Below are 10,840 nucleotides of genomic sequence, written 5' to 3' on the forward strand. Positions count from 1 at the left end.
TGATTATTTGAAATCTCCAGAGCATGGAAAGCAAATTATGTAATTTGTTCAGTTAGGGAGCTGTCTTCATGGGAATAAAACTGATTACACAACAATGGGGTGATTTTTCATAAGCCCACAATTACTTCACTTTAAGTCATACAGTTTTAAAATATCAACGGACTTCATATTGCTTTGCAAAAGAATGAGGACCATCGCTGTCAGCATGACACCTTCCACATGTGGGATACTAAGACTCTCCATGAAACACAGAATTGAAAGCAACAGTAGGTGAGCCTGGTGACATAGCAAGTCAGTAGCTAATAGGATCTGCACCTTTGGCATGTAGAGGTAACCAGAATATATTCTACTGTGGTTTTCTTTTTTGTCTTGTCTTCCTCTACTCTTTGTAAAATTTCCTTAAAATTGCACATTTGTTTGCATTTCTGTCAAAAGAGGACCCTTGCCTTGGGCTATATTTTAATTAATAATACTATCTTGTAGCACTACTAGTCCTTCTGCCACTTTCTGAAATAATTGTCAGCTTATTCATTCATCATTTAGAAAAAATATATTCTTCCTTTTTTAACAGGGTCATCACCAGACTTTCTACTCATTCTTTCTACTCACTAAAAGATAAAGTTTTATTTAAATGGTGTCTCTCTCTAACTTTTACTACTAAAATACAAACCAGTTTTAAAGCTGCAGTATTTACTGCAAAATATGCATTTACCACATTATTTTTCTATGTTTGCTCTTTTTCTCCACCACACCTATGTCAGATTTTTCTTTTCCAGCTAAAGAATCTTTAGTTATTTAAAATTTTTCTTTTCTCTAGAGAAAAAATTTTGTGAAGCACCACAACCATTTTTCAGGCCTTTCTTCGTAAGAGTTTAGCAAAAGTTAGTGACATTGTACATATCATGCAAGCCAAGTTACTGAGACAGGATAATCATTGAAATATTATGATTTACTCAAGCTGAAGAAAATATTTATTTTCAGGAAGAGATCAATGTTTAATACTTTTGGTTTCTTGAAGAGTTATGAGCATAGCATGTGCTGAAGAGCATTATTAAAACAGAAACCTTGGCTGACCTAAATCAAGGGATGAGGCATTCTCTTCTACTCTTGGCCCCCTGTTAGGAGAGCTCTTGTTTGACCTTGACTGCAAGGATGACAACATGGGTGTGAACGAGGCTCCTTCTTCTCCCTGAAATGGAGGAATAAGAGAGGGACAGTTTATGTTTAAATCAGTTCCTAAAACTAGGTGAGGGGGAGGGAACCAGGGCTGATGGCCACAACCACCGAACTTGCATGTTCCATCATTTAGAAACAACCAGTTACAAGCATCAAAATGTCACAAAGCTTTTTGATGTCATAGGGGTTTTTATGTGCTGTAAAGAATTACAGGAACTATGGAGAAGGATGTATTAATGTGCTGTATAAAAAAATAAGAAACTTACGCGACTGACAACAGCTCTGTAAGCTTTTATTAGACTGAAGTCCCATTGCTAGTAAGATTCTTGGCCATTTCTTTGTGTCCGTTTCAGAAAAAGAGACTCCTGCCCCAGATTTTACATATTAATTTAAGACTGAATGAAAACGGTAAGAGTAACAAACTATGACAGGAAAGGCCAAAGAAAGAGGGGTGATTATATGAGAAACATGGCTTCAGAGAACTCATTTGCTAGATGATTTCCATGATGAATGTCAGACTTACAACCCATGAACAACAGAAAACTTCAGGACAACTTTTCATGTAAGAACAGAGTTGGTTACAGAAATGGCCACATCCTTTTAAGTTTTTTTTTTTAAGTTTTAATATATGGTAATAATCATCTATCTTGTGCATGTATTCAAATATAATAACATGAAAACAAAATCATACCTAGATTAGCATCAATTAGTTTACGACAATTTCAGGGATAATTCCTTATGATAAATGCAACACACAATAGAGGGCACCAGAATATGGGCAGGAGGCCTTACATTGCATTTATCAGACTCGGCTCCTGGGAGGAATAAATGATACCATAATCCTGGACACTGTAGTGCACAATTGCTACATTTGCCTTTCTAAAATTGTTTCAGATCTCAGAAAGGTTTTTCTCACTGATGTACAATGTAATAGCTTAATTTCTAAACACGGCTTAAACTTTTCATTAAGAATGGACCATCCATCTCATATAAGATCTTAGTGAATTGCGTTGTACAATAATGTTCCACTCAAGCTCTGCAGCTGAGGTGATCTTTTGCAGGTTGACTTTCCCTTTCCTTTTTCTCTATTTTCTTCATGACTAACTCCTGCAATCATGATTTGGCATTAGACTAGAGCAGGTTTTCAGAGGTGGAATACAAATTCTATCCAATACTGTTCTTGCTTGGACCATATCTGATTTATGGATATAAACAAGAGAAATATATAAAGTAAGTTTTTTGCATTCACTTCATTAAAAATATGGTATTGCAGTGTTTAAGAACAGTTTGAGAAGAAACATATTTTAGGTACATTAGAATACAAAACAAACCACTGCAAAATGCATGGAAGTCTTATAAGCACTAGGTTATGGCTTTGCTAGTCACATTATTTCAGTGAAGGGGCTGTGAGTCTTTCCATTAAATATCCTATTTTCAGTAGTTTATAAGTTGACTGTAAATATCACACTGGACTGAAACTCAAAAGTTTCAGCTTGGAAAGGTATAATTTAAATTAGTTTTTTATAAGTGTCTTAGATTAATTTGTATTTGTAAATGCAGAACAGAAAGAAATAAGTTCTTAGGGCATTTTGCACAGATAGAAAGCACAAAAATAACCCTACAAGTATTTAAATATGATTGATACTGGCAAAGTCTAATTTTGCATATACAAGCTGCACATGCAAAAAAATTTTTGGAAATGAACAGGCTAATTTTGAAAGCTTAGTTTTGCCTTACCTTATAACAATGCTCCTTTCATGTTTAAACTGTGAGTAATGTTATAGAAATGTATTTATGTCAGTGATAATAGTGTATTTTGAAATAACTATGCAATTAATACACAGCAGATCAACATGTGTATCAGGGTTTCTCAATGTCCTGATTTACATCACAGTTTCATTATAGATTTTAAAGTCCTGCCCTTGGTTTATTTCACATAGTTCACTTTTCAGATCACAGAATTAAGGTAACAATCTCATTTGTGATCCATCAAGTTCACATTTGATATATTAAGATTTCAAAACAAAGCTTGTGTTCCAGTCCACTTTCTGGGTACAAACTGAATTGGTTACATTCACTGCTAATAAAAACATGAAATCCATAACAGAAAAAAGTGCTGTGTCTTCCATATCTGAAACACTTTATATGTCAAGCTTGGGGAGCTGATTTAAAAATTTAAATATCGAGGGCAAAATATTTTACCAAAGTTATTTTTTAAGGACTATGAGCATAAGGGAAAAGTAAATATCATGCAGATCAGTATTTCCAGAGAATATTTTCTTCAGTGAAAGGTACATAAATCCCACAAGACTAATTGGTAAAGCTTCTTCCTAAGACAGAGAAAGAAAATTACTTGTTTCTTTCTTGAAATCAGGCATCTTCCATTTGATTTTCTGTAGTTAATCTTTTGAATATAATGCTGTATATATTCCTTATGACCTTATTTCACTTATATCCCTTTTAAACTGTGCCAAGGTCTTGACCTTGAAAATATTTAGTACCAGTAAGTTTTGCAGCTGAACTGTTCAGTTTTTTAAAAAATATTTTATCAGTAATTCCCTTCAAAATTCCTTGAATGTATCTTCATTTTTGCAATAAGAAGGCACAATGAGAAGTCTTACTTTTCCCTCTTTTATTTCATTTGTGTCTTCTCCACATGCTCATATGCTCCTACTTTAAATTATGTTAGTTAAATATACTAAAATGTTCATCCTTCCATTCTTAGTGAGTTTACAGGTGTAATTACAGTTAACCCCCTTAAGTGTTGTCTCAGCTAAGCTACAGAATATTGACCAAATTCTTGTCTGTCAGCATCAAATATGATCAGTGTTATCAAAATTTCATTAAGTTTTGGAAGCGATAATTATAGGTGCAAAGTGTTCCTTTAGCACTGAATATAGAACTTGTTAGGACTTCCTTACTGGCGCTCTTGTTAATGCCTTAACAGTATCTGACTGTCACAGATGTTCCCCAACACAAAATTCATATTTTCATTTGAAATGTTCCATACTTGACAGCCTCATCTCTCTTACCCATTGACATAGGCTACCAGTTTCTGCAGTAATTCTCATGATGAGGAAGAAAAAAGAAAAAGGGAAACATAACATAAATTGGTTTGGAATTTTTTTTCTCGTTTTAAAAAACACAGTGCTGCCACTGCTTCTGCAGTTGCAACCACCTTGTTCAATAGCATTTTTTGTATTTTTGCTGACTGTTCAAATGTATCCATTTTGATAATTAAAGATCCAACCAAACACTTACTGTAGAAAGCCTTTGTTATCCTGATTACCTGAGGTCTATTTCATTCTAGTTTTGAAGCAAAACATTCTGCACATCTAATTAGTTTCATGTTTCTAATTGTTATGGTTACCCCATGCACTTCTACACACTATGCTGTAACCAGCACCATTTTTATGTGGTAAGCATTTTTCAAAATAATTAATTCTGTCAGATATAGGATGAGATGTCTTATTATGTCTCCACATAAATTGAGCTTTGAAAGGAAATAATACAGTATTCTTTGTTCCTATCCCAGTTAACACCAGCTTTTCTTCTGCATGCTTACAGTATCCCAAAAGGATTAACATTCTTTATTCTCTGGCCAAATTTCTGCCTTCATCTTTGCACACCAATAATCCTTCCAGGGTATACTCCAATAAAGCACATCTGTTACATTTATATTCCGACATTAGTCCAACCCTATGCTCTGAACCATTGTGTTTTGACACAAAGGACTATTAAGCAACTTCTATGTTTTCCAATAAAGGAAGCTATATATCACTGAATGATTAAGTAAGCCATTTATAGAAACATCAATATCAGCATTAGTACTTTGTCCTAGGGCCTGTATTGACCTTGTACTTTGGTTAAATTCTTCCTCTGATGAACTAACTGAAACCCATTGCTTTGATGCACATAGTTAATTTTCACAATAAACAAAACAAAACACTGCCAAACTATACCCAGAAAATACTGTGATGTTTCAGGGAGTTGTGAGTGGGGATGTGGAAGGCTGAAAAATAGGGTAGACACTTGAAAAACAACACAGAAACCAAATGTTACTATTTTCCTTTAACAGGCAGTATGTTTTGTGCCTTTGTCAAAACATATAACTATTTCTGGACATAACTTTCAAGCTTCTTAAATAGGGAGGGGTATTATTGTTTATGTTACAGGACTGTTGCCACTTTTTCTTTCTGATTGGACCACAAGTTCTTCTATCAAATATATTGGTGCTTCCTGTGAGAAAATATGTGAATACATTTATGGATTCTATCATAGCTGGCTTCCCTGCCATATAAAAAAAACAAGTTTCATAAAATTGGAATGTGATGACTGAACATGGAAAAAGCAAGTCAAGAACATTGTATACTACATTCGGTTACCTGTGTTGTGATTTAACCACAGATAGCAGCTGAGCCCCACACAGCCTCTCACTCCACCCTTTGGGGTGGGGGAAAGAATTGGAAGGATAAAAGTGAGAAAACTTATGAGCTGTGATAAAGACAGTTTAATAGGTAAAACAAAAGCTGTACACACAAGCAAAGTAAGGAATTCACTTTCTGTTTCCCATCAGCCAGCAGATAGTTAGTCATTTCAAGGAAAGCAGGTCTCCGTCACACATAACTATTACTTGGGAAGACAAATGCCATAATTCCAAATGCACCCCCTTCTTCCTTCTTCCCCTCCAGCTTCTATTGCTGAGTATGATGTCATATGGTGTGGGATATCCCTTTGGTAAGTTGGGGTCTGCCATCCAGGATGTGTCCCCTCCCAGCCTCTTGCCCACCACCAGCATGTTCACTGGCAGGGCAGCATGAGAAACAAAAAAAGCCTTGATGCTGTTCAAGCACTGATCCACAATAACTAAGACATCCCTGTGTTACCAACACTGTTTTGGTCCAAAATTCAAGACATAGCACTACATGACTATAAAGAAAATAACTCTATCCCATCCAAAACCAGTATGTTGAGTATGGTAAGAAATCAAACTCTGTCTCTGGAAAATAGAATGCAGCTACTTACAATGCTCTGCTGTTTGCCTTTGTCAGATGCTGAAATAAAATTATATTTAAAGACGGATCATTCTGTAGATGCAGGAAAGGTGATTATAAGTTTTTTCTATGGACATCAGACTGAACGCAGAATGCAGATATAGCCACAGGACTTATTATAACCACAGCAAATTCTATTCCAACAAGTCAAGGTTGAATTTTGCTGCATGTATTGGGTCAAGCTGCATAGTGCTGCACTTTCTATTGGTACGTAGAAAGGGGTTGATAACACAATAATGTTTTGGCTACTTCTGAGCAGTGCTTGAACAGCATCAAGGCTGTGTATCCAATGTTCCCTCCCCACCAGTGGGTTGGATGGTGGAAAGATCTTGGGAAGGGACGCAACCAAAACACCTGACCCAAACCAACCAAAGGGATATCCTATACCATATGAGGTCAGCTCAGATCTAAAAACTAAGGGAAAAGGAAGAGGAGGGGGGGCATTCATCTTTTGTGACATTTTGTCTTCCGGAGCAACAACTATGTATACTGAAGCCCTGCTTCCCAGGAAGCAACTGGACATTGCCTGCTAATGGGAAGTAGAGAATAAGATCTATTTTCCTTTTGCTACCGCACGTGGCCTTTGCTTTTGTTTATTATTAAACCGCCTTTATCTTGACCCACAGTTTTCTTTCTTTTCAATCTCATTCTCTCCCCACCTGTCTTGCTGAAGAGAGGAGCGATAGAGCAGCTTGGTGGCGCCTGGCATCCAGACTGCAACTGCTGTACATATAGGAGCTGAATAAGGCTAGACACTTTACATATGAATAACAACTCAGTGGATGACCCAGAGGACTTACAATTGAATCTTAGACCTTGCACTGTGAGCAAGAGCACCAAACAATAGATAGAGAATAATAATAATAATAATAATAAAAAACAACTTTAAAAGTTCTTTGCATTCATTAAAACAAAGTAATTATGCTGATATTCCCTTCCTCATCATCTGCCTTTCTTTAGACATGAGTATATTACAGATATTTGTGTGTCTTTCTTTCAGACAGAAAGCAGGATTTTTGACAAAACAAAACAGTTTTCATGAAGAGTATTGATTTCTGTTCCAGAAATTGCCATGGCTGACCAAAAGGCCCAAAGTTACCTTTTTAAACTGAAAATTATTTCATTAGCATAATTCCAGGATGAATGTTTCAAATGAAAATCATTCAACTTACAATTGTCCCCCCTTCTCAGTAAAATCTCTGCATAGGCAAAGCTCTTGATCACAATTCCCTTTGATCATAGTTTGTCTGGGGACAGTCATCATTTGATCACTCAAAGAAAATGAACACACTTGAACCAGTACGCTACTGGTTAGTCATATTTGGAACATGTTAAAACCAGCAGTCATGAATTTAAATCATTCCACCATTGGCCATTTGTCAGTGGTGTTACTTCCTGCATGTTCTGCAGACCCATGCTAAGGTGACAAAAGCTGCTGACAATATTTGTCATTATTTTTTCTATATTAATTCTAACACATCATCTTTGTACTAACTCAGTATTCAGCATTGAGACATGATTCAAAGGGTGAAGAAGGATGTCAAAGTATAGAGTGTCTGCACTGCCATTTCAAAATGGAATTTCCTCTATCCCATATCCAACAAGTTATTTTTATCTCAGCTAAATTACATTGTTCTCACTGATACCACAAGAATAATCCCCACCTTATTACAGGAAGTATGTATCCCAAATGAGCACAAACCAACAGTTAATAAACCTAGTGATTATTTGTGAAGATGTGTACTACTACTACCTATTCCAAATAATATAAGCATTAAGGTAAAAGGACAGACTGCCATCTTGCAGGTAATTTAGCTGTCTGGAGTTCAGGACTGCCAGTACTGCCCAGGAACAGCTGGTTGCCTAGGGCAACAAAACAGCAGGGCTGCAAAATGTGTGATGGCTGCTTGCATGCCTACCTAGATGCCAGGATGCAGAGACATTTTCTTCTTTGCATAGGGCATCAGAGGTCTTGGGGCCAGACTGGGTAATAATTAAGCCTGCTTTTATTTATAATGACCTCCTCTTTGAGAGTCAAAACCAACAGCTCTCATACAAGCAATGTCCTTTCTCTAGTCAGCTAGGTTTATTCTCCATGAAATACACGTTGCTGTATGATGATGTGTGACTTACAGACATGCCTATGATTAGTGGAGCCATTTATGAAAATGCCACCTTTAATTGCACTGCAGTGGAGTTTGCTGTAAGTCCCACAGTCCTCAGAAAATGCTGGGGGAACACCAGCTCAAACTAACTCCCACAGGGGCTGCTCCCACACAGAGAGACAATCTGCAGCATTTCTCCCTGCACTGCCATCTGCCCCAGAGGAGAAACAGATCCAGAATCTGCCTTTGGTGAGCATTTTAAGTGATCCTGAAATGCAAATACAAAACACACATGAGGGTGTTCTCAGTTATCAAATCCAAACAGAAAAAAACTCTTAATCTCTATACAAGACTACAGTTATATCAGGGGTAAGTTTTAAGCATCAGGAAGCCACCAGATTTTCTCATTGTGTGAAAAATGTCTTCTCTGCTCACCTTCAGATATCTTCATCTATATGCTTGTTTTCTGATCTCATGGGCAATCCACCTTTGGCTTGCATAAATATGTCAGATCAGGTTTGAGCTGTAAATGCTAGTTCTCTGGAATATTAAGGAACTCTCCTTCCAGAGCTGTCACATTTAAAGACCACTTGTTACAGCATTCTCATATTGTAAAAAGCTCTTCTTTAAAATAAGCAGAATTGTGCTGGACAGTGTTGTTTTTCCCATATGTCAACTCTGTTCTGGACAGGCTTTTCAATTTCAGAAGATTTACTTACTGTGATGCAGTTTATATATATACATACACTGGAGAAAAAGAGAGAAAAAAGTGAAATCTGAATAAAAGAAACATTAACAATCCCTTCTGTTCTTTAGAAAAATGTCGCTTATACATTAAGATGAAATTTTGGTCATAGTCACTTTCTATAAATGCTCAGCTGTAAATATATGTACATATATGTTTACAGTGTAAACTTCCACTGTTTATGAATAGTATCAAATAACAGAGAGTGTGCCTTTATCTAAAACCCCAAAACATGGAAATTATTAGTCCACTTTGGATGCTAAGATGTTGTTTCAAGAAGTCATGAGTCTTTAAAGGCTTTATACTTCAATCCTTTTTTAAAAGAAAAGCAGCAGTAAAAGAAAGAAAGCACATCTTCTGCTTGAAATCAGAGCCCCAAGGCTATACTTTACTTCCAATTAATGTTTGCCCTCTTGGAATCATATACAAATACTATTTATGTTCTTCATGCATAGCAAAACTGTCTAATGATTTTGTTACTGTGTCCTAGTCCAGATAAAAGTACTTAATTGCTGTAAAAACATTAACTTCACAAGTCTATCATTCATGACTAGCAGTTAGCTGTTTTTAAGCTGTACTATCACATACAAAGTGGGTAACGCAAGCAATCTTGTAAAAAATGACATTTTTAAGAAAATGCCCCTTTTTAAGCTCTTTATTATATGCTACTAAAATTACCAGAGAAAAAAATGCAATGCTGCGTGACATGAATTTGCAGATACTAATCTTTTATGGAGGCCCCCCCAAAAAAATAAATACATTTATAATCAATGATACAGAATTTGGTTTAGTTATACTTTTATATATTCCAGGCTATATATTTCCTCGATGTTTTCTATTTGGAAATGTGTAAAAACAGCAGGAGAAAATGCATGTATAAAGTATAGGTAAAGGACGAATCGGAATAAAAAGCCTACCCTTGATGGTCCCTGTTCTTACAGTAGAACTCTAAAACTACATCACCTCTAGAAATCAACTCACCTGCAGGAAATAAAATCATGTTTCTGTTTTAAAATGAAGTTAAACTACATGAAATATCCATACATTGGAAAACCACAGAAATATGCACAAACAGCAAACTTGGAATAGAAGGTAACATTTATTGCCCTGGTAAAACTGATAAAGCAACAAAGAGAAAGCAGGTAGCTCCATAGTTTCATGTTACTTTAACTCCACTTGCATATAAAACCAGTATGTTTTCTCACATGCAAGAGAAAGAAACAATTAAGTGTTCACCAAACCACAGAGATTAAACATAAGACATGGAAGTCAGGACATCTCCAAATGTCTTAAACTACCAGTGTTTGAATGCAGATTTCCTGCTGCCTCATTAATTACTCTAAAGGCAGGACAATATTGGGGATTTCACAAAGTACTTTTAATCATAGAATCATAGAATCACTTTGGTTGGAAAAGACCTTTGAGATCATCAAGTCCAACTGTTAACCTGACCCTGCCATCCCACCACTAAACCATGTCCCTAAGCACCTCATCTATCCTTCTTTTAAATACCTCCAGGGATGAGGACTCGACCACCTCTCTGGGCAGCCCATTCCAGAGACTGACAACCCTTTCAGTGAAGAAGTTTTTCCTAATGTCTAGCCTAAACCTCCCCTGGCGCAGCTTCAAACCATTCACCTTCATCCTATCATCTGTTACCAGGGAGAAGAGGCCGCCCCCCACCTCCCTACAGCCTCCTTTCAGGTAGTTGTAGAGGGCGATCAGGTCTCCCCTCAGCCTCCTCTTCTCCAGACTAAAGA

This window comes from Egretta garzetta, unplaced genomic scaffold (assembly GCF_000687185.1).
Source record: "Egretta garzetta isolate BGI_Z169 unplaced genomic scaffold, ASM68718v1 scaffold357, whole genome shotgun sequence".
Lineage (NCBI taxonomy): Eukaryota > Metazoa > Chordata > Aves > Pelecaniformes > Ardeidae > Egretta > Egretta garzetta.